Below are 26,015 nucleotides of genomic sequence, written 5' to 3'. Positions count from 1 at the left end.
GCTATCACGTAAGTTTCCGCTTGTTGTGTGAGCATCATACAAAGTGTCTGGTTCGTTTCATATTGCTGCGGTTTGAACAGAGCTACGCTGAACTCGAGAGACCAAATTCAACGTCGTTTCAGCGTAGTGTGTTGCGGGCTGGCCTCTAGGTAAGGCACGCTGGTAATGGGTGCACGAATTTGTCCGCTGAACGATGTCGGCACTAGCTCAAAATTGGTGTGGGCGGCAGCAAGAGAAAACAACCTTGTAGTTAAACTTTCCAAGCGCATTTAGACTCAGTTGGTCGTCGAATGAATGTGTGTAGAAGCATAATAGCGGCGGCAATTTCGTTGTCAGTGCAATCTTTTAGTTCAGCGGCCTATCTCATGATGACTCGCCGAACAATGGTTCGCAGAATGGTCTTCTTGGCGTCGCTGGCCTGAAAGCCTGCCACGTTACGCCGACTCGCAGTTATAAGTTGAGAAGCCGTATAGTAGGCCAAGTGTGACAGGGCGCCGCTCAGTGGCGCATTCTTTATATACGCTTTTTAACAGTTTACCCATACTTTATTTTATGTGCTGAGGGAAAAACCAGCAGTCGGACCAAATTGGTTCTTTCAGGTGTGTGACGGTCTTCGAAACACTAGTTTAACGACAGTTTGAGTCGCTGGGTATGCGCCGCTAGATATGATCCGCTCTTCAATGAGAAAAAGAGAATGCGCTTAAATTTGCTTGCTGCTGGTTGGAATGTAATTCTTGTCATTGATTCAGACAGCCTTGTCCGAATATGTTGCAACACATGCAACACGCGCGAACTTCGCGGCAGTACCATTAAATGGCACAGCGTGTCCACCCCTGTGGACACACGGCTCATATATCAAGGATTGACTTCTGGCCTTGCTGGTGGGACATCTTTGTTATAGTGGGTTAGGACGGAACCGCTTTCAAATGGAAACGCGAATGGACGCACACAAGTGTTTTCCACAGTATGTTTATTGGAAGCCGGACCACTATTTATGTACGCCATTCAGCAGCTCGGCCATGCGCAAACAGAGCTGCATTTAGATACGAGGATTCTATCCTTTCTTTCCTTGTTAAAGATAGTGAAGGCCTGCTAACAACATTTTTGTCTAGCTTCTCAATAGTTGCAGTTTCAGTTATCAGTCTTGTTATTTCTTCCATGTGCTTGCGCACAACGAAATATTCTTGGAAGGGAGGCGAACAACCACACGTACTGCAGTTGACTGCTAACCAGCGACCAAAGACTTATTTACATCGTTGCAGTGCTCTCTGAGCCTATCGTTCAGTGCCTACCACACGATTGTGGTATGTGGTATACGACTCCCTTATTTGTTGAATACAGTGTTCTGTGGCTCTTATCACAGCCTGCCCTTTTATGAGCATGCTTTAGCGTACGTTTCCCAGCTTATTCGGGCCGCGAAAACCACACTAACATTTGCCCAAGCACCCACCTTTTTTATGTCGTGGATGCTTATATAACGACGACAGTGGGACGACCGACGAAGTCATGAATACAACTGCATGACAGCCACTATATATGACAACGATGGTATGATGATGAACGCACAAAGGAGCGGGTATGACAACGATGTTCATAAACGAGAGTGTTCAGATGCAATAATGCCGAAAGGACAGAGGCGGCTGCAGCAGGTGTGTACAGCAGATTCTTTAAAGCCCTTGTAAGAATACGAAATTGAAAAGAATCCTCACGTGTAGGCAGGCCCTTTAAATCCCGAAGGCGTAAGTTTTTGTGAAAACAGGAGTACACAAATAAAATTTTCATGGTTCAAAAACGCGCCTAAAAATAAGGTAGGTTAACAGAGTGCAAGCTGTACTAATAGACTCGTATTTCAACTCATTGCTTTCATTTCAAATTTGCTCCATTTATTCCATGCGCTCGTTGGCGACAGCGTGGGGCTGCTTAGCTCGAGGCCATAGGTTCAGATACCGGTGATGGCGGCCACATTCCGTGAGAGTTAACCGGGCTTGACGTGTGTTGTCAAAAACACTAGGTTGTGAAAATAAATATGCAGGCCTTCCCTACGGTGTCTCTCATAGTCTACTTCTTTTTGTTTCTGGAGAACAAACCCTTCAAATAAAGCTAACAGAACACTTTTCACACTGTTGTGCGCACGAAGAGCAGCACAGCTTTCTGCATATTTATCACATGGAGGATAAGTGAGAAAAATTCTGTGAATGACCTGTTCATTCTGCACTGACACATACATATCACTAAACGAAGGCAGTACAGAGAGTGAGAATAATTAGATCACAGCTTTCCCGCACGGTAATCTAATTACAACAGGACGCACATGAGATAAAAAAATAGCCACACTCGCGAGACCCCAAAGAGTGAACATATGCTCCTGCTCACTCGAACTTTGCATTAAGGCATGAAATTATAGAAAGTGTTCATGCTCGCCTTCATTTCAGACACACCTGTAATCATTTCATCGCCTGAAAAATAAAAATAACTTATCTGATGCTAACGATTTCTTATGTGGAAAATTACTGTATGACAGCAGATTTTTCCTTAGAAACGTATAAAACGTGCTGCATGCAAAAAAAAACAAAATCTTCACACAGGCACGCATTTGCTTCCCAAAAGCACTTCTTTTTATGACCTGTTTCGTGCCGTCGACATAACAATGCAAGACAAGCTGTGCTTTTGCGACGTTTTTATAGTGAAAATATTCATTTGAGCTTCATACAGATCAGATGGTGTAGATGTCCACTGACACGAAGCGCTTGTGGCACACTGTCGCCATGTACCTTACGCAAGCAGACCGGCCCAAACAGAAAATTGTGCTTCGACAGGGTGGCGATACGAAGGAAGACCGCGCGCTGTACCCACCGGCAGTGTAAATTTATTGCTGTAGGTGGCGTCTGAAAGTGGCACCGCAGCACCTCTGCGTGTCACATTGGTTGTCTGTTGCTTTAATGCTAATCGCAATGACTTGAACATTCATCGTGAGGTGAGCCCTGCCGAAATTTTCGCAGGACACACTAAACTAGCTAACCATGATGGAGATTGCACGAAAATTAAAACGGGTATTTCTTTAGCAGGCAAGGAATACTGATACAATGAGTGCGTATAATCGATATCATTCAAAATAGCTAAATGTTCACCGAAAGGAAAGATAACCTTATTAGCAGCGAGAACAGAAAAAAAATGACTTTAGTGCGCGCATGAAACTTTTTAGAGATTCCTATCCCACCTCCTCCGTCGTTTGCATGCTCCCAGTCGCTCCGCTTGGGGTGGCCGGGATCTTCCTTCATGAGAGGGTGCAGCCGCGTCTTCTCAACGCCGTTTCCTGGGGGGGGGGGGAGGGGGGAAGGGGGGCAATGAGTGGCTGCGTTCGGCATTTGGAACAAGATGCAGCTGCCGCACGCTATCATAAACATTGGAGGGTAGCGGAAAAGAAAAATGCATTCCCGGCCGACAGCAGAAGTTATGGCCGTGTTCTGCCCTCATTTCTAAGGAAAGGAAACACTTCCCTTCAATATGATTGATTACTCGAAGTGCAACATCAGACATGTTCGCAAAGTTGCAACAATTTGCAACGTTTATTGAATGATGAAGTACGAGATTGTTTGCTTCCATTTTTTCACAGCATAAGAACATTTGGATGGAGGCTCCTTCGCGGGGACATCGTTAATCTTTCTTCTCGATGATCCAACAAGGCAAAGCTGAAACTTAGTGGGCAGTTGTACCAATGCGCCTGTTTATTTTATATGGAGATGGGCTTAGCAGGATCCACCATATTTTATCGTATGCACATTGCATATTAACCGCACAAATAAATTCTTTATCGCTAATTCAACAACATTACTCATCTATTCATTTGTAATTTGTCACTGAATTTTTTTTATGCAAATAAAATTTAGAGACCTTAGAAAACAACTTACTTGAAACGCAAAAGGAAATATTCGCACGTGGGCGGAAAAGGTGACATTATTCTGAAACAATTATTCGTAGTGTTGTTTTTCGGTGTGGAATACCCAGCACTGTGATTTTTTGAGAGTCAGTCAAACGCTGACTGATATTTTTTACTGATATATTTTTCATGTTTGAGGATCCAATGGATAATTTACACCCCCTGTGGACTTGTTTGGTATATAATGACGCTCATGTTGTAAACATTAGTTCTGGTGTCGTCTCGTATCTACTGCGCACTGCTGTCCCTTCTCCTTAGTAAAACATTTATGGCTGTTAGATTGCTCCCCATAGATTTAGCTCTCGGCGAAGGAGCATGCAGAGGCTGGGAACTTATTTTGGCCCACATAGCGTCCAAACAACACGAAAAAGAACTGATGGTAGTCATGTTATCAAGAGATAACTATTTGTTGTGCAACCTTCGTTGTGACTCCTTCCATAGGTGAATTTCACTGATTTGGGACTTATATGCAGTCTCAATTGAGCGAATAACTTTCTAGCTCTATAGGGGCACCTACTGATCTGTTCATTCAAGGGTTGCTTATCGGGACTGTGATCGTGAATTCCCTTTCATAAGGCGTAACGGGATTGAGCTTGTGGTTTAAAAAGGTGGTGGCAATACCACCATGCCACCAGCATGGAACATCCTTTCAGAAAGCAATATGTGTGAGTACTCTGGCTTTTCGTTCAGGCAAAGGGTAATCAATCGCATAATTTCTTTTTTATTATTAACAACTTATTTATATTGAGTTGGCTGGTTTTCGCCCCCCCCCCCCCAAAAAAATATAGCAAAAGCTACAGCGGGTCTAAAACAAGTCATTATAAAGAGGTAGCTTTACGTTTTGAACAACATGCGTGTCTGTGTAAGTGTTTCTCCTCCCTCGTATATGCGGCGGTTCAACAAAAATAGTGGTCGGGCTGCTTGAAAGTGACCGCGCACCTCCGAACCAGTAGGTGGCCGGTCACTTTACTTTATTTTTTTCTACTTGAGCTTGTAAGTGTTTTTACATTGTTGTCATTTCACTGGCTGTGCTGCATACTTGCATGTTTCAATTACCTTAAAAGCAATTTCACGTGCTTTATCAGCCAGTGAACACACTTAAAGATACCACCAGTGTTCCAGAAGAAAGTCTGATGGCAATATGGCAAAATTACCAGAGCCAAAATGAAAGATCGTAAACATATATTTTTCGAAATATTCTGTCTTCGTTTTGACCACCTAAGCTTTCAAGATAGGGGGGTTCTAATAACGTGAGCGACAGGTTGAGAGTGCTTGCGTCATTAGCCTTCTCAAAAGATTCATGTCAGGTAATTTGTTTATGGCCTGAGCACTGCTACAACCGAACGCACAATTCATATTCGTCACTTGTTGCATGTTTGTGAAGTTCCCGGAGCCCCTTCAATTAGTTTTCTCTGATAACTACCACACTTGCTACGCCTCTTGCTTGCACTTCCTTTTCATCTGTGCTGCATCGTAAACTGCAAGGTCATAATATGTGAACGTACTGTCGTAGCTGCTAAACCGAGTTAAAATTTATTTTATGAAATAAAAAAAAGAGTTTCGCCCGGAAGGCGAACCACCGATTGTGATAGCAGACTAGTGGATAGCTGTACCAAGTAACGATATTACTTTTAGCGGTCCTATAAGCTTGCAAACATTTCCTTACGAATAAAATTAACGAATAAATTAATAGACTGCGTAAACGTGACTGAATGAGGACATGGGTAGAAGCAGTCAAACAGAGACAGCGCTGTCTTTGTGTGTCTGCTTCTTTCTACGCCCTTGTTCAGTCGCGCTTACACATTCTCACATGGATTCAAATTAATGAGCCCGCCAACGTGTTTTAGCTACATTAACCAGCACAGTGTCACGCGTGCACAGGTAAACATGAATAAATCTCGCTCGATGAGCGCGGAAACTCGCTTGTCAAAACTGTGGAGTGGGGAATCGTGGTAGCAACAAACGAATCGGCCTCCATGCATGCCTCGCTTCAACTCGACCAAAACGTTGAAAACACAGTGCACACTACGCGGGCTCTGCAAACATCACAGATTGCTTTGGAGATGAGGCTCTCGCGGGCACGCACTTTGGCCCCGTTGCAGATCGCTTTCAGGACGACGAGCGCCGGCAACGCGTCCCTATAGGGCATGTGCAATTTGCGTGGGCAATGCTGCAGTAGATGCCGAAGTTGTCTCCGCTCTGTACGGAGCATCGGGCGAGGAGGACATCGACATCGAAGCACCCTAGCCGGCGCCGGATAGTGGTGGTAACAACTTTATTTCGTCAACATAAAGGATTTGGTTGACTTTAGTGGGCTTCCAGGGTGCGTGAGGTGGCCGTCTGATCAGTTCCTCTAGTGCCATCTGTTATGGTCGTGAGGCCCTCTCTGTCGGCGACTTCCAAAGCCCAGCTGACAGCCTGCAGTTGAGCCCCCGGGTCCGAGCTAGACACCGCATCCGCCCACTCTTGCTCGTTAGAGAGATGCCATTCTCTTTTCGGTCTTAGGTTGTCGCAGTCGAATAAAATGTGCTTTAAATCGGCCTTTGTGACCCCGCAGAGCTTACAGTCGGGGCTGTAGACTCCTGGGTAGGCCTTGGAGTATATATAGGGGTTGGGGAAGGTGTTAGTTTGTAACTTCCGCCAGGCCACTTGTTGATGTTTATTAAGGTTTTCGTCCAGCGGTGGGAGCGTCCTCCTGTTGTTTCTGTAATATACCGCCGCCGGAGAAGAACGTCCGTTCTCCCTCGCCTCACCGCCCTGCCTCACGTGCGACAGGGCCACGTTCATCGCTCGCGCACGCGACAATGAACCGCGTTCGGCGGCTCGCCTTCACACATTTTCACTCACACAAACAGCATACGGCGCGCGCCGATGGTTTTACCTCCCTCGGATGTTACACAGAACGTCGCAGTGACGGTGACGCCGACCACAGAAATGCGCCTGGACTGTCCATGTAATTGTTATCGCAATAAAAAGGAAACGCCTAACAGGACTAGAATGCTCTCAACCACTGCTCTCAGCAACAGCGCTGCATGTGGCTTATTTCTAGAAGGCACCGCGAAATTGATTCGAGGCCTTCATGTTACTAAAATATGCTCTTCAAGTTTTTTTTTCCCCGCTCTTTCTTACTGCTTGAGTAATATTTTTCACAAGCAATTTTCACATCAGAAATTAGGTTATCCTTAAATGAGTAAAGGCAAGGCGCAAAAGACCAGGACTGAAGAAGAACACAAACGACAGGACTGGCGCCGAAAGGCGACAGGACCGCCTTTCTTTCAAAGAAGATTTTGCACCGGTCCTGTCATTTTGTGCGTCAACTTGATAGCCGTCTCAGCTTGCCAGTCGTATGTGTTCTTCTTCAGTCCTGGTCTTTTGCGCCTTGCCTTTACTCATTCTAGCATGAACCAACAAGTCCAAGCAAGGTTTTACTTAGGTTATACTAGTCCAATGAGAAAAAAATTGGCAGGGACACTAAGGCGGCTTACGTGTGGGAGGGCAAAAGAAGACTACCGTTTGTAGACCTCGGAACGCCATGAATGCGCTATACTATACACTCCAGGACGTGGCGCCACCTGCTCCCTTTGGCTGCCCCGTCAGTTGCACACACCACTCTACACCTTTAGTCTACCAGATGGCTTCAACGTGACGTGTGCAGTGACGCACGCACTAGGCACACTTTAAGTCAGCCAAACCGTGGAGCCGCTGTGGCGTCTGTGAAGCGTGCGCGTCTCGTACCACGGCCAAAATTCACAAAATTCTCTTTTAGAAGTCATTAATTTAGCGTGTTTACAGGACCCTCCCCGAGAAATCTGACGTGAATCCGATGACGATGTACGGGGTTCTGTGGTGCAAGGGGCAATGATGGCCAACGAGCACCAGTGAATCCGAGCATCTTTTTTACCTTTTTTTTTTACTTTTTGCGCCGTCGGCCATTTTTGGTACGATCTTACAGGCACGCCGACGCAAATCAACTTTCGCGTAACGCGGTATAAAATGCTTTCGCATTAAAGAAGAATGCCACCAGTAGCGGTTTTATATATATCTAGAGTCGCTTTTCTCTTGTTCATTTCTCTTGGTAAGCCTTCGTCGCGAGGCAGTTCTTTTGTTCTCCGTTTCTTAATTCCCTGTGTAACCCGAAGCGAGCCGTCAGCGGAAAGCGTGTCAGCTTTCCTTAGCTAATATTGTAAATTTAGCTGAATGGCTTGTCGCTGTATCAGGAACTACACAAATGTATAGCCTCGCGACAACAATTTTAAATATCCGTATGCGTTTCGCTGTTTCTTATGAGCGTGTCATTTATGTGCGTGTATATGCAGCATGATCACACACAGTGTTGCGGTTGCTTGAAGACAACTTCGGGTACTAAGTCGGAGTACGAGTATAGATACGCAGACTTTATATATATATATATATATATATATATATATATATATATATATATATATATATATATATATATATATATATATATATATATATATATATATATATATATATATATATATATATATATAACTCCTCAATAGGCAACGTAGGCAAAACTCCCAAATAGGCAAAGGGCTGATCGCATTAAAAAGGAGCCGCTGGCATATGTTTGTACAGCAAAAGGAACCCGTTTCTGTAGGGTATCCTAAAGCAGTGGTAGTGGCATAGGACGACAAAATTAGTATTTATTGATGCCAAGAAAGAATTCTGCAGTGTTTCTTCTATGCGGTTTGTCTATCCTGTACAGCTACACGTAGCCAACGCACCATATGGGACTTGGAATGTTCTGGGCATGACTAATACTCTATCTTCTGTTGCCAACCCATTGTTTTGTATGCGTAATAAAATACTAATAGCTTGCGATTCATGCTATCTTGCTCAGAGATTGAGAGTTTGAGATAACCGGCCACAGATTAGATTATGACACCCTGTCGTCAGTATTCGTTTTTTCAGTATGTGCTAATATTTCCTATCAGATGTTTGCATTTATTTGTCACCCTTTATATAGTCAAAAATATACGAAGAAATTGCGCGATAAAGCTGGTTTTATCCTCTGCCTGTGAATGCAACTTAAACGTACGCACTGCACTCCAAACTTGACAATGTGAACTCTTGCGCGCACTCAGCTTATGTATGTTAATTACGAAGAAGTTCGCCTTTATCGGTAACCCAGCAGACTATATATATATACTATTGCTCACGGGTGCCCGTATTATGCCCTTTACATTTGCCTTAATTGCGTTCTAAAGAATTTTTTGCATTGAACGGCTACGTTGTTATCGCATACATTGCACATCAGAAACGTGTGGTTTCGATTGAGCAGAAAATACGTGTGAGGACGTTGACTTCATTTATTTCGCGAGTCAGTGGTGCTACCCGTGTCTACCCACAGAGATATAAAGGTGCTGAGAAATCGAGCCAAAAGAAGATATTGCACAACGTAGCTCGTCCAGTTGCTACGTGCTGTGTCGGGGAAGGCAAATTCAATCAAGTAACATTTGTTGTTTGTGACAAAGAAGGAACAAGAAATTCATGTTGCGAAGAGTGTGAGGAGCAGTGTTAAAGAAGCATTTCGTAGGGTTTTCTACTTGCACGAATTGTGATCCCCTAATTAAATTACTTTGGAATTTCACGCACCAGAACGGAGATATGATCATAGGGCGAGTCGAAGTGGGGGGGGGGGGGGGGGGGGGGGGGAGGTAGCTTCGGATTAATTTCGACCTCCCGGGGTTCTTTGACATGCACCTAATGCTCGGTACACGAGCATTCTTAGCCCTCCGTTTTCGTAGGAATGTGGTCACCCTCGCCGGGATTAAATCCGCTTGGTTGTGCTCAGAAGCGCAATGCCATAGCCAACCGGGTAGCTCAGAGGGTGTTATCCAATAGGCAACAGGTACGTGTATGCCGAATGCGTGACTCGAGCATGTTTCTGATGGCAATGAGAAGGTGACGGCACGACCACGAAGATGGCGTCAGGGCTGATTTCTACTACACCATCAATGAAGTGTAATAACTCGGGTCCGTATTTTATGGAAGGGTGTTTTTCTACCGATTGTTTTCATTTTTAGATTATCTGGGGAAAGCGCATTCGCGAGAACCCGCATTCGTTCGAACCGGTGACAAAGAACAAAATGCTGGAAAACGCATACAGAACAGCCCCAAGTCAATGCCAGCGTTTATCACCTCCACAGCAATACACACATTTGCATGACGTAGCTATCCCAGTGGTTCAACCAGATGAATGTTTACATAGGTAACGTGTGAGATTGACCTTCAACACCAATGTACAATGGTGTCACGTTATTCCTCTGCCAGAGGAGAAATTAACTTGAGATGCATTCTCGTTTCTGAGGCTGTGGGCTTGACCTTACAAGCAGCCGTGATTATACGGTTTACAAGGAACTGTGAGTTGACGGTAACTTTCCGATACTTATCTCCTAACTACGTAGCTCAGTAAAACGAAAACGAACGTTTTAAATGCTCGCCTGACACGTTACGACCTAAGCCAATGCCAGGGCTGGCGCAGCGGCAGAACTCTGCCCATCGCGAAGGCATTGCAATGTAACGGCGAGTCGCAAAGTATCTGCTGTCACGAGAGAAGGACATTGAAAACTAGTGTGCTCTCGCGCGAGATAACAATATTGTAACCATGCCAGACGGCGCACGCGCCAGCTGTCGAAAAATTGGCCCCAGAGCTATGCATGCGCCTTTTACCCGGGAATATAGCTGCAGCTAGTCGCTTAGTAGAACGTTGAGCTTGCGTGCTGGTGGACTGAGTTTGAATATGGGAAACTGCGCGTTGTTTTTTAATGCGCAGCAGCTTCTGCCAGACGTCTCGCTGCGCCTACTCAGCAAGTAGAAGCATCCTAGCGCCATCTGTCGTAGAACGAACAACGCTGATCAAGACGTGCCATCTGGCGTACGCAAGATGGGAGAACGTGTGAAAACAAAGCGAAAACGTCTGCTCACAACGCGACCGGATCCTGCGCGGAAGTTACTCCGACGAAGACGCGGAAAAATAAGGATGTATTTAAAACATCTTTCCCATAAAGCATATCGAGGGCTCGCACGTTCTTCTACCTTCGCCTGAGTCCTCGAGATTGTCCATAAGTATGTGTATTTGATTTTCTTGCCGCCGGATCAATCTTGACGCAGCAACCTGTACTACAGTTTTCATAGCTCTTTGTAGATTCCTATGAGTAAATTGATATTAACACTTTCGCTTGGATAGTTTCAGCAGTGCTGATTGAACTAAAAGACTTGTAAAGAGGCTGGCGATGAAGAGGTGTGCATAAAGCGTTGCCTCAATAGCGAAGAGCTGCATAGCATCTCTCACTTCTTTCTCTTAAAGCCTGCTCTTCCCGTTCATCTTGTGGCAACACTTGTGTTAACATATCTTTCCACAAGTAAAATGTGTTTCGGAGGGCAAGTATGAGCATATCGACAGGGAAGTAAACCTCCGTTAGAAATTCTGAGTCTGCTTTTCTTCTTTGACAAAAAAGTAACAGTTTCGCCCGACAGGCGAAGAATTGATTGCGATAGCAAATTATGAGACAGCTATACGAAGTAACGTTCTTCGTTATATCGGGTGCACAAGGTGCTGTAAAGATTTGTTTACTAACTACAATATCAAGCTCGCTAACCATTTAACAAGCAAAAGCGCGCGCATACCTTAGCACATCAAACTCAGTTACCGCGGACACTCATTTTTGGAACACTGGCGTGTGAAGCATGGAAGCAGCGGTGAGTGAATTTACCTTCGTGCTGCCTCTCGTTTGAATGAGAACCAGGCGGGCGAGAACACAGCGCACGCGAAGCCGTCAGGTATTTGAGGTCCGCTAGCCTTCGAACCGATCGTAGATGGCCTCCAAGATAGGAGGGGAGCCTCAGCGCTCAGACGCCACAGCTGAAGCAGAAGGATAGATGCGCGGAAACCTGCCCCTTGCACCCACCTCCTAGCGCGCGCACATCTCCCCGCTCGCCCCCCTTGCGCGCGTGAGAAGATGGCACGAAGCCACCCCGCCTTCCTCCCTTGGGAGCGCGCGAAGACACCGCCGCATCAAGCCGCAGTCCTTGTTGGCTCACCCGCACAAGCCTTCGCACGCATCTACCGAATACGACTCGCGATAGCGATGTTATCTGTTATTGCGCTTCGAGTTCAATTTCGCCGACGGCGAACATTCACCTATAGAGTGTCCAAATAATTAGTATCGCATTGAATGGCGTCATTGTCTAGCTTTAGGAATTAATGAACAGGGCACGAATGGTATGCTGCCTGAAATAATATGTACCCATAGCTTTTATGCAAATCGCAGTGGATTTTGCAACCTTGTGTTTCTATCACCGCGCAAATGTAGAAAACGGTAGCACATGCCCACGCAGGGAAATAAGAAAATCTTGACTTTTCTAGTATACATAATGTGAGCAAATGTGCATGGTACCCTCTATAACTTTCAAGTAGCATGAAATTGCACCAAGGAAATCTCTAGTGTTCCATGTTTCTGGTTTAAGCAGAGAAAAGCCGTCCAGAATCAGCCAGTAATATATTGGAAAATTAAGTTTTCTCTGAAAAACTACGACTTTTCCGCTTTGACTTCCGAAAGAGGAAGTAATCGACTTTATTGGGCGGAAAAGCTGCACCAGCCCGTAAAAGTTGAAGTATGTAGTTCGAGTATGCCTTGGTTTGGAGATAAGCCTATTTTGACTGGGCTTGCGGCCGTTACAAACAAGCTGCAATGGGCGCTGTGCAATCGTGCTTGTGGTGACCCATCGTCATTGTAAATATTTCACTTGGAGAAAGTTAGTTTCAGCATTCCAGACACGTTTTTGGCTGGTTGATGTCCCTGTTTATAACGCGCGATAATGCTAAACGCAAGATATAAAGTCCAAATTGCACATTAATGGGTGATCTAATAAAAATTTAACTAGTGCCGGCGAGCATCCGCCAAATTTTGTCAAAAATAAACACTGAAAGCACGGAACCCTAGTTATATATATATATATATATATATATATATATATATATATATATATATATATATATATATATATATATATATATATATATATATATATATATATATATATATATATATATATATACTTTATACGAAAACATGGAACGATCGCGGCCATGGTAGAAACCTGATGCGTAGAAGCAAGCTAAAGTTTTTTGCAGGAAGTGCTTAACAGGAAGGACGCATTTAGCGCATCTTGAACAGGAAGCAACACATTTTTCCCGCGAGGAGCCCCGCTAGCTAACCTGGCGCCTATTCTAAGCTCCTCGGGATCTGAGCTTAACCTACAATTCAGTAGAAGACTGAACTCCGGTAGCAAGCTCTTTTCTAAAGGAGCCAGCTGCCGACCTGTAGAATTTCCAAAGAGGTCGATGAGGTTCTCCTTGAAAACATCCCAGCTAGACATCTTGTCCTCGTGTGTCCAGAACCAGACACGAGGAGTTCCGCCCAAGTAGAATAGGACATTCGCTAGTATAATGGTAGGATACCAGCGGTTGTTTCGGCTAACACGATCATACAGGCTGAGCCAGAATTCGACGTCAACATTATCTTGGCCGAAGAATATTCTGGTATCACGGGCATTGGTAGCCGTAACGTAGATTGTTGTCGGGGTCGCAGGGGTAGAAGGAGACGAGGTGTCGTCACCAGGTGCCATGGCGGAAAGCAGGATGGTGCGGCCGTCGCGGAGCTCCATGGCGAGGAAGGGGAAAGGCTCCCTCCACCAAAATGTTACGCGAACGAAGGATAAAAACTGGAGACTATTTACAAAATATATTTACAAGAGATAACGCAGCGCTGGCCAGTTCAGGCGACAGCTCGAGAGCCAGAGAGCATTCTCCCTCCTCTTTTCTCGAGTGATGACGCCCACGCGCCTCGTTCAAACAATCAAATACTACACGCGTGTAGCAATATAGAGGCGGAATCTTCAGTCCTTCTGGCAACAGAGGTCTTTTCAAGAATAGAAATGAAATGCGTGTTGAGCAGCAAGATGTTGCTATAGTCTTTCGATTTAGAAACATTTAGAAACATTTAGATTTAGAAATCATTTGTGAAGTGCAACATCGCGAGTTATCTGCACATGCGCCTACATATAAACACCACTACTTGTAGTATGCCTACTGTGTGCTAACTAAGCTGCTTTAAATGTTAGTGCGAATGGAAGCATAAAAACCACGTTAATTATTGAAGGTATCCTGATAAACAGTGGTCGGTCTGTTATTTCCCTAAAAATGGGCGAACGAACGCATGGCACATTACTAAATACGGTAGTTGGCGGTTGAAAGCGGCAGTGAATGAGAAACCTCTTCGACAGTTGGTTGCAAACGTTTAACCCCAAATTTCAATCGACCGATAACCGTAACTTTGGCCATCACAATCCCTTGCTACGTAACTGGCAAACTAAAGGTGTGGATGGGAGGGGTGTTGTAATGATATGTTTAAGTTCTTGAAGAGACGAGAAATCACAAGTCCGTTGTTTCCTGCCTAACTGCGAATAGAAAATAAAAGGAGCATCACTGCGTTTTCTGTTCACTGTTAAAAAGAAAGGGTGGCGTGCATTCTCGCACAGTCTATGCACGTCAAGAATCAATCATCCTGGTCGTTCGACTTATCTCTCTACAAAATAACGGTGTAGTGGTTCCGAACGGAACACAGGCTGTTGCATAAGAATTGCGCATAAGACCATAATATAAGAACAGGAGCAAAAGAACCCCGTTGATTATTGTACGGATCCTGATTAACAGTGTCTGGTCTGTTATTTTCCTAAAAATGGGCCAACGAACGTATGGCATCATTACTAAATAAGTTAGTTGGCGAAAGAAAGCGACAGTGAAGGAGAAACCTCCTCTGCAGTTGGTTGCAAACTTCTAACCGCAAATTCCAATCGATGGACAACCGTAACTTTGGACATCACGATCCCTGCTACGTAACTGGCAAAAACGTGGGGGGGGGGGGGGGCATTGTAATGATATGCTTATGTTCTTTAACAGACGAGAAATCACAAGTCCGCGGTTTTCTGCCTAACCTTTATTAGAAAATAAAAGGAGCATCACTGCGTTTTCTGTTCGCTGCTGACACAAAAGTGCGGCGTGTGTTTTCGTCTAGTCGAGGCACGCCAAGAATCAATCGACCTGGCCGTTCGATTTATCTCTCCACAAAATAACGGTGTTGCGGTTCCGAACGGAACGCAGGCTGTCGTCTTGGTCGTTTGGTGTACGTGCTCGCGTGCATGCTTGCGTGCGCACTGGAATGTGCATGCGCGTTTGGTTGGTTGAGTATAGCTAACGGCGCAATCCAGCGTGCCTCCACCTGACGCGGTGAGCAGTGCTGCTAGAGCCACACGAAAGGTTGTCAGCGATCGCCGCTGAGGCCATCACAGCCACTCCAGCTCTCTGGACAGGACTGTTCCCTTTTGGCGAAGGCCGAACGTAAACAGCATACAAACGGCATGAATACACCATAAAGCAGAAGCAGGAAGAGGTGATGGCCTGTGCAGGAAGCAATGCGGAAGAGCAAAAAAACCACAGGAGCAGTATTGATGAACGCATAGCGCACGCCCAGTTCGTGAAATTGGGTGCGCGAATGAGAGCAGGCTTTTGGCTCTATAGGCAAAGGTAGGAGTAGTCACAGGTATAAAAATGATAGCGTGGAAGGCACACTTGCTTCCTGGCCTGAAAGAGGAGACGATCAATTGCACAGGTCCAGAGATCAATGCATAGCCTAGTCGTTTCCGACACGGAATATTTTGTGAGCGCTCACACTTGCAGCCCTGCCTGTACTGCTTCAGTCTGAGGGTTCGCCGGCAGGTTACTCCTTCAGCGCCGATGCCTTGCAGGCAAAAGGAAGCAAACACAACGAATTACTGCCGCAACTGCAACCACATAAGCAATAATTAATTCCCGCAATAAAATATTGCGAGAAGGTTTGTACATGTATTTGAAGAAATTCACGTTGCAGAACTTGAAATTGAAATATTTCTTCAAATATTTGAACAGTTGCGAGGAACTCCTATTCTATCGTCTATATATCTTCCCTATGTATCTATCTATTCCCTATGTCGTCTATTTTCCCCCAAGTCGTTTTAATGTTCACAAGTATTCCCTTTTTCCTTCAGTCATTTCCCAGTGGGACAAGTTAACTAACGATATTTTGTGTTGCAATAACATCGACTCTTTTATTAACCGCATTCATTTTAGTGACTTGTCATCATGATTTTTTATGCGAAGCATATTACTAGAGCTCAACCCAGCTCCTCAGGCGCGGCGGTGTCGCCTTCAATACCACGTGACACCGTGACGTCACGACAGAGGAGAAACGGGGCTCCAACTCGCGCCGTCGCTCGTGGCGTCGCGGCGGTATATAAGCAGCTGCGCTTGCCTCTGCTAGACACTCACGAGGTGAGATGCCTCCTGGAGACAGAGCTGCTCGTTGGAATGAGAAGCGAAGGTTGCGGCGTGCTACAGAGCCTGTTTCTAGGTGGCTTTGCTACGGCGCAGCGACTACGCGCCCCGCATCGGACGCGGTGAGCGTCGAGCAACGCAGTGTTCGGCGCGACAACGAAATGTGCGCCTGAGCAAGCGCCGCACGCCTGAGCCAACGCCGACGACACCGGCTTTTCTGTACCACACCTGCACGGGCATATATATATATATATATATATATATATATATATATATATATATATATATATATATATATATATATATAATCATTTGTCAAAAGTTGAGGCGCACGTAGAAAAGCATGAAATGCACAAACATTACTACATTATTTACTCTCGAGATTGCGGCGGGAAGGTCGGGCCTTCATCAAGATTGGTTGGCTCTTCTATTCATGATGCAATCGATTGTCTCTCGAAGAGACAATCGATTGCATCATGAGTAGGCACCAGACAGAACGTCCAAATTTAAAAAAATTCTTTTGCTTCTCCACGTCCGCTTGCGCTTTTTTAAGGCGATCACAACACCCGATCCGGAGAACTTCTTTCATACATACGACAGAATCGGACGGAAAGAGCCTTAGAATACTTCTTGGTAAATTCAATGATGTGGGCGAGGAAGAACCAGACACGATGGTGGCTGATGTCCACAAATCATATTTTTCACCGGGCCCGCTCAGTCAGGCGGGAGCCCGACGAAGAGCCGCTCACCTTCGATCTAGCAACCGCCGATTCCAATGCTCACGCACCTGTAGCGTGGTGGGCATGTCGTCTTCATCTTTTTATGATCGCATCACTGTGGCACCTAAAATGGCACTACAACAGTATCTTTCCGTATTTGAAGGCATGCATTGCCACAGGTTAAGCTCCTCTAATCTCAAAGTGCAACGTTGGGCATTCAAAGCTGAGGTAAAATTGACGACGTATTTCTTTCAATGCGAGGGTAAATGCCTCAGGGTATGCAGGGGTATGGGATGGGGGTGAATAAGGATCGATAAATGAATGAAAAAGGATTTGCTGCTCTATTGAATTCCAAGAGGGATCGATAATGTGGTCCTTGCGTCCAAGCAGTGTAATCTCTCGGATTATGCATGCGGCGAAAGTCCCGCTGCTGCGAGGTGCCGGATCCTCGTCGGTTTCAGTGCAGGGCAAACTCACAGCAGGTGGTGCATGTCGGCTTCAGCATTTCGTGACGTATTTTCTTTGTGTGAATCCGTTGTCATTTGGCAGCCCGGGCGCAGCCAAAAGGCACGCTCTGGGGCAAGCAACCTTTCATTCATGGTCGCACATAGTAAAGCACCGTCACCTCTTGTACGTAACAGGTTGGAGGCGTTGGATATGTCATTTAACAGGCCGCTCTTCCCACCATGGCCGAATCTTCTTCGATAGATAATGGATGTCAAGCTTTGTGTGGAGATGCATCATGAGTTGTTTTCACATGGGCCAGTAATCTTACAAGACGTCACGGATAAGCTTCGTCACAAGCAACGAGAAAACTCCCGTTTGTTTGCGGCATGCGCAGCTCCGTTTGCGTTGATGGATAACATAGCTGAAGAACTATAGAGATCACAACGGGCAGAGGTACACTCCGTACAATATGTGAAAATTTTAGTTTGAAAATGCATTCGATCGCAACACGCAAAGCACCACCGTTACGTCACTGCAAAAAAAAAAATGGTGCAGTGCGCATTCGTGGTTGTATCGACGCTGGTTTTTATTACAAAAACGTATGAGCAACATCACGTTAATGTGTGCCTTTTCAAGATGGAAAATCACGCGAGAGAAATAAAATGTACCAAAAAGGGCAAAATATTTCAGATTTTCCCTTTTCTTTTTCTTTGTATTGTTTTTCTTTTGTACAAATAACGCAGGCCTGAGTGTGCTATATTCTGTTTACGTTACACTCACAACTGAACCAATTATGATGACTTAGGTTCTATATTCATCTATGCAAATCATTCTTACACCATCAAGTGTCACGATACCTTGCAAAGGCTCACTGCAATCAGTCCTCTCTTCGAACTTCCCGTTTTGTTGTTGACGCAGATAATCTGAACACTCTGTCATCATTTCTATAATCTTCGATATATAGATTGTGGTAGTACGCGCTTAGTGAGGTACTGTTCAAGCGCATCTTCAAACTGATGTTAAGAGGAAGGTATTTTCTCTCTTTCTTATATTTTGTATAGAGAGTCACTCTTAGGTGCTTAGTTTTGCTCTACATGCAACGTTTCAGAGACCAACCGTTTACCTTGAAACGAAAGTCGTGGACCTGCCTCGGTGTAGCAGCGTTCGCTATTTAGAAAAATGAAATGCTGGTAAAAAAATATAGTGTTTTATGTTCTAGAACCACTTTCTGATTATGAGGCACGTAACGTTTGCTATTTAGAAATCACTATTTAGAAATTGCTGTGTGCGCAATGTGGATGTGAAAACGCTTCCTTTATCTTTCGCTAGAAGATGTATGCATTGCAGTGTGCAAAAATACGGTGATGGTGATACTTGCTCTTCCTTTTCCTCCTACCTGTGGGCTTGTAATTCTGTCCTGCGTATTCTGCCTTTCTTAAAAGCAGCCATGTGCTTTGATGCGTTATTTCGCTTCCATGTATCTTTGCTCCAGGCTCACAACGCCGAGTATTTTTCTATTTCCATCACTCTACCCCAGTCTATACTTTCCGTCTCCACGGTTATTCTCCTTCAAGTTGCATGTGCATTCTGACATTCTTTAGAGCATTCTTACCTTGTTCATCTGTTCCTTTTACTGCGTGTCGTCAAATTATTTCCGGCTGTGTTTCTTTCTTCCCTTTTTTTTTCTGTGGCATCATCATTCAGTTATGTTCTGTGCATCTCCTTCTTTGCCTAAAGCGAGCCTCTCTGCCTCATCGCCTAGCGTATGTTTACGTTCGGTGACGTATGCCGTCTCCTATATCACAGACATCGGGTTCACTATTACATATTTCTACTTTTGATGTGCTGCGGACTGTAGTAAATGCCCAAAACCGTGTTAAAATAAATGAAGGACCTGGAAATATAGGCTCATTGGCGAAACCATTCAGTTTACGGCTTATTCCTTAAACATACAAGATTAAAGAAAGAACAAAAAATGACGATGCAGACGCTTCTTATAAGTGACTATGTACATATGCTCGCGGATGCCTTTAGTTCCCACGGTAACTTCATTAGTGGTACCGTTGGGCCAACCTTAAAACATCACTTGACCCATTAAGGCCCAAGAAAAATCTACCCGTTACAAGTTGTTGATTTATGCTGCCAGACAATCTTTTCACCCTGTAAAGGCATTGTGAAAGTTTTGTGAATGGCTCTTTATTCTTTCCAACGCCACGATAGTGTGCTTTATAAAGTACGCTGGGCACTTGTGGGAACAAAACCTGATGTAGGTCCCGAAATGTATATGCTTTACCTTGGAGGTTCCAAAAACGAAAACGCTTGCAGTGAAAAGACAAACAAGATTTTGCATAAGCCCGCATAACCTTCTGGTAGTCAAATGTCAATTGTACTACCAAAAGAATTCTCGTGCTACCAGAATACTACCAGAATGTGAGGAGGCGCTAGTGGAGTTTCTCTACCAAAAACGCTGGTCAGTAAAATTAAGTTCACGTGTGGCCGTCTACACATCGTTACTCAATGACATGTGAAGCTCCTTGAAAAACTTGGCCCAAAATTAAGCTGTAAGCGTGACCTCAAGAGAAATATTGTTTCTTATGGAGGTATGTTTGCTTATCAAGTGTGTAACATGACTTCAAGTAACAAGGAACGGCTTTGCTTGTGCTTTCAGAGGCGCGCACTACACAAATATATTACTGACGCAGATGTAAACGCGATAACTAACAATTGATACAGGCATTCAATACTAAAGCATTCAGCATTTGGTTCAATGGCAATTGACATGTTCAAGAGACTGGTTACATCTCCAGTGACAGTCGGTTCTAGCATTATAATCCTGTCGTATGATGCTAGGTGTCATTCTCGTTGGAACTTTCCGTCACATCAAAAGGTGGTGCCCACATCTCGTTTACCAATCCGGGTGGCCCTACTTTTATAGCATAACTTACCTCGATTGGCATAGGAATATACATAGTCTGTTGTATTCTGTTCCCTCCCACTCATTCTTCAATTTGTAGTAAATGATGCACGAATCATCTTTCTTTTTAAATATTCTTTATATGATATGTAAATGTTTTCTATTTATGTAAACTTACTCTAACGATTCTCGCTACTTTATTGACTGAGAAGACAAGAGCATCGTCATTTTGTCGGCAGCAAGAAAAGAACCAAAGGGAATAATAGCATTGTTGATGTAATTCGAAATACATTTCTTTCCTGCAACAGTCTCTAAAGTTCATGTAGCCAGCAAAAATATTTCGACCAAATACAGGTAAAAAAGATAACGTTTGTGCTTCAAGATCTAGCACACCCCTCTAGCATACACATAGCCCCAGCGTACTTTGCAAAGTACACCTGCAGTCATTTTCTTGCGACGGTATAAATATGTATTGTATATGGAATGGCGTGCGTTCATCGTTTACACCCGTCTTTTCTAAAGCTTACCCCAAACCTTGAGCGTCGAGAAGCGTTTGCTATGCTTGACAAAAAATAAATACGCTGCATGTAAAGCGGCACCTGCTATATTCAGCACTTTTCCAAGTTTGACGATGAATGGATCAAACACATAATGTAGCTGACGAAAAACTACAATGCCGTCGTCTTCGCAGGATCCTTCTTAGCAAAATGGCGTACCAAGGAACACTGTGTTTTCTTTAATAATTTCCAAATGAAAACGGTACTGTACTTTTAAGGGTACGCTGGGTGCTAGGGGGTTAAAAGGAATGATAGAATCAAAAATAGTTAAGAAATTAATTGATTACGAAGGCAAGGAGCTTTGAAACCTAGAAAGTGGTGACGCTTACATATTGTGAAGCAGGAAAAATTGATGTGGTCTGGTGCAGCATGAAAGTAACTGACGAGACACCTCTGAAAGGAAGTAAGAAAATAGTTTTGTGTGGAAGCGTTTACCTTGTGTCGTATAAGTGAAGAGATAATGGAGTCAGCAAGTTCATGAGCTCAAGCAGCATATGCTGCCGGGAGTCAATTTCGTAGCAAAGCACTTAGCTGGGGCGAGTACCACAGAGTCTTCTCACCAGGGGGAAACGAAAACGCGTACACCTCACTAGCAGTGCGCAGTATGGCGTTCAACTTTTTGAATTGTTGCGTGAGCGAGACACACCGTGGGCATGCACAGCTCCGTCTCCAACGTCTCACACTCTTTGTGTAAGGCCCATGTTTCATGTTTCCAGGTGCGGAATCGCGCCACTGCATCCCTCTTCATTTTCCGGTTGTAATGTCAAGAGGCACTAGTGGAAGTTCCCTACCAAATACGCTGGTCAGAAAAATTAAGTTCTTGTTGTGACTGTCTCCACAACTTTACTCAACGATATTTGAAGCTCCTTGAAAAACTTGGTTTAAAATTCAGCTGTAGGCGTGACCCCAAGAGAAAAGAAAAGCAGAGCATGATTAAAGGTAGCGGAGAACATGTTCTCAGGAAATATTGGAAAGAATGTTGTCAATGAAGTAAGAAACCATGAAGGAAGAAGAGGTGATTTCGCGACCAAAATTCAATTCATACCTTCACGTTTGCCGAGCTGACCTTCTGGATGCAAATTCTGATCTGTACTTGTTGAGGCGTGGGCTGGTTGCCTGCCAATGAAAAATGTATTCAACATCATCATCATCATCATCATAAGCCTATTTTATGCCCGCTGCAGGACGACCACCTCTTACTGCGATCTCCAATAGCCCTTGTCTAGTGCCAACCAATTCCAACTAGCGCCCGCGAATTCCCTAGTTCATCGCCACACCTAGTCTTCTTCCGTCCTCGACTGCGCTTACCCTCTCTTAGTACCCATTCTGTAACCCTAGTGGTCCAGCGGTTATCTAACCTGCGCATTACATGACCTGCCCAGCTCCATTTTTTTCTCTTAACGTCAATTTGAATATCGGCTATAGCCGTTTGCTCTAAGTTCAAACCGCCCTCTTTCTGTCTCTTAACGTTATGCGTAGCATTCCTCATTACATAGTTCTTTTCGCGCTCCTTAACTTATTCTCAAGCTTCTTTTCCAGGAGTCAAATACACTGTTCGACTTGTACACCTCTGTTCTCATTGAATATTGGCAGTTCTAGTTCTTGTTCATCATTTACGTATTTCATTTGTTCATAAAGGGCGCCCGTAGTTTGAAAGTGTGTTTGTAGCTTGCACGTGCGTGGCGCATGATGAGATGCTTCAAAACACTTTTTCCTTAGTGGGCGTTCGTCTTTTTAAATCGCAATGACTACGTTTGTGCAGAAACGTAAAAAAAGCAAGAACTTCGGAAAGGAAGAAATAATGTCCCACTTGCAAATTCTGAACGTCTAACAGTAAGAACACAAAGGCTTTGCAGCTGCGCCAACAGACTTGAATGCAATAAGCGCTTCCGGAAATGTCGCTAGTATACACACAATAACTTCGCTGCGCTATGTCATTTCCCTAGAAAGTAGCCGATGTATTCTTTAACACCGGCAATACTGTGTTTTGCCTGCTAACTCAATGTAGTGAGGATAATGTGTACTGCAGAGTAATGTGAAACAATGGAGGCTTCGAACGCCATTGGCTATAAAGTGAAGAACGCAAGACGGTGCAATGTGCGCCCGGCAACGATGCTGGGAAGCCGTATGCGAAACCATGGAAGACAAAAAAGAGAGGCCTCGTTATGCCAATTTTAGGTCTTTGCCAGAGGGCCTTCTGGACTCGAGAGCAACAACAAAGCATAAGACCACCGATTGGAATGTATGAGGCCACAAAGCGAGCACCTGTACGCACCAAAATGAAGAAAAAGCTATTCGCTACCTACGCAGGTATGTGAACTTCTGCCTACAGTAAAACTCCCACCGCTATTACATACAGCTATTCTTGTGTGTTAAGAAATTACAAAAGCGCATAATGGCCATGGAGAACGCGCGTTTCGGGTGCGCTATAAGCTAAACTGTTTGTTTGTAGCTGCGTTCTCATCGGGAACCACGGCTGTAGTTGAAAACAAAAGAGTCGCAAGGCAATTAGTAAATGGGCATGCAAGACACCCGGTCAAAGTGGCCATTAATCCCCGAGAGTTCTACAAACACCTCCTATAGCCAGCACTGAAGCCCTCAAGCATCGCAATGTTCTATGACCAAGTTAATATCCCATAACAAATTATAGTATTGAATGTATGCTACTCCGCATTCCCGGAACAACTTCGCAGAAGATCTTGTGGGCCACATGATCGAATGTTTATTTTCTTTTTTTTTGCAAGCCGAATAGCAACAGTGTTACACAATCATTAGACGTATAGCATATTTCTAAGATGCTTCTGGCTATGTGGATGTTAGTGTATATCAATTTTATTTTGATCTCAGATGTTTGGTGTGGAGCTATTATCTGTTTTACAATATTTTGCGACCTTCTGGCTAACATAGTCAAGAATAGTTTGTAGTCGCGTTTGTCATTGACATCGGTCAGTACCACTCTACGGACTGAAGTATTGTAGGGTCGTCCATCTTCAGAAGAACCATAGTAGGCGATTTTCCAAAGGAAAGAGGTACCGTTTTCGAAGATATACATTCGTAAATAACCTGTGTAAATGTTGCCTAACACTTGTATAGAAGTATCTGGAGAAGCCCGCCCTCGAAGTGTCAGGCCTCGGAAGCTTGCTCAAATACAGGTCGTTGATTGCCATTTCGGCTTCGTGCAAGGCGATTGGCATTTCCAGATAAGCGTGTGTGTAATCACGTAATTTTATCATAAGAAGCCAACAAACAATGACACCAAAGACTACACCGGGGAAATTACTTGTACTTACTGAATGAATTAAACAAATTATAAATTAATGGTCATGAAAGTGGATGAAGAAAGAAAAAAAAAGCTGGGGAACGATGCCCTATAAGACGAGCTATTGCAGCGCCGTTTTCCCGTACACTTTTGGGGTAATTATGTTTTACGACTAGAACTAACCCTAAGAGTGGGTACACGTGCGAAGAATAACAATATGGACCTCTCTGTAACGCCATTACTTTATCCACGCAGCTCGTAATAGCATTCCAAATACGCTCGCTGAATTAAATTTTGGTCACCGCTCACTTTATTTCCGCACCTTTTTTTTTGTATTTATCCTTGCGTAAGCCGTTTCTTCGGCTAGAGAATTCTTTGTCTCTACCTCACCGAGTCAGGCCTATTTAGTGCACCCCGGAAACATCACACCCGAAACTTATCTTCATTGAGGAGCTTCAGCTGTTTTTTGCGATCTCGGCAATATATGCTGTGTTTTTCTTGGTAGCTGATTGCTCCGCGCGTGCCTGCGAATGCTTGTTATAAGCCATACTGGGTGAAACATAATATTGCGCCGATGCAGAACGTGCGCCTGAAGAACAGCGATTGTCTGACGCGCTCTGACTCCGTAATGTTTGGCAGCTGATCTATAAAACAGCACTAAGCTTATCTAAGCCCGTCGTAAGAAGGGAGAAGGCTGAGTAGGAAATACCAAACACAGCTCGGTATCTGCGCTTTGCCGCCGTAGGCGCAGTATACATGAAGTATACCACGATGACATCCATATCCTACTGTGACGATATGACCTGCTCGAACAGTGCCTTGGCGAAAAATGGTGAGAAATAAATTCGTATGGCCTTTTACTTGCTTGAAATGTTGAAGTGCCTGAGCACCCTTAAAATAGCACAAAATAACCTTCTAGCACCACAAAGCTAATTAAAGAAGAAATGGGTGTGTTCTGAAAGTGAGTACACCCATTTCCGTAACTTTCAGCAACATCGGGTGCAGAAAACGTGCTTCGAAATACAATTACCCTCGAAGATGTTATTTTCCTTAGTGCGTATGGAAGTACTAGCGCCGTGTGCTGAATTTCTTTCTTTCAAGCTGTTAGAAACCGCTGTAGTAGCAGTGGGGCTTTATTTACCCAAGGTGGCATGATATCGCGTTTGAAATAAACGAGTTTTCCTTCGGTATCAATGTATAGTTTTTTACTGATAATTTCCGGTGAGCTCAAATAACGCGGAATGTCAAGTTAACCGACGTCGAAATAACAGGAGTGATCTTATAAAAACATCTGCTAGATCTGAAAGGTTTTTGAAACAAGCTAAACACACACAAAAGCGTTATATATTATAGAAAGCAGCACCACTTCCAAATATTAGAATACAACCTGCAATGTTTATAAATTGAGTTAGACTTAATGGGTGAGAAACACCGCTAAGGCAACCTTCATACTGCACCACACAGCAGTATCCTGCCCTTTATGAGGGAATTGTACTACTTATCAGTTTAATTATCGCGATGCTACACGCATACAAGAACCATTTTCTAGTGAGACGCGCACATAGCGATGATGAGAATGGTAAATGACAAATTTGATCCCTTGGTGAGCATTAACCAAAAATTTTTTGTGCCCCCAAAAAGCCACAGCGGAGTTTATGCCATTATAAGCTTAAATACACAATTGCTTCGCCATTAAAAATACAATGCAACAAGGTAAAGCGACATCAAGAAGCAGCATTTGGTACAAAGTCATGTATAGTCATGAGTCTCGCGACGTTGTGG

Source organism: Dermacentor albipictus, chromosome 1 (genome assembly GCF_038994185.2).
Source record: "Dermacentor albipictus isolate Rhodes 1998 colony chromosome 1, USDA_Dalb.pri_finalv2, whole genome shotgun sequence".
Lineage (NCBI taxonomy): Eukaryota > Metazoa > Arthropoda > Arachnida > Ixodida > Ixodidae > Dermacentor > Dermacentor albipictus.
The sequence above is the reverse complement of the archived record's forward strand: the minus strand, read 5'-3'. Positions refer to the sequence as shown.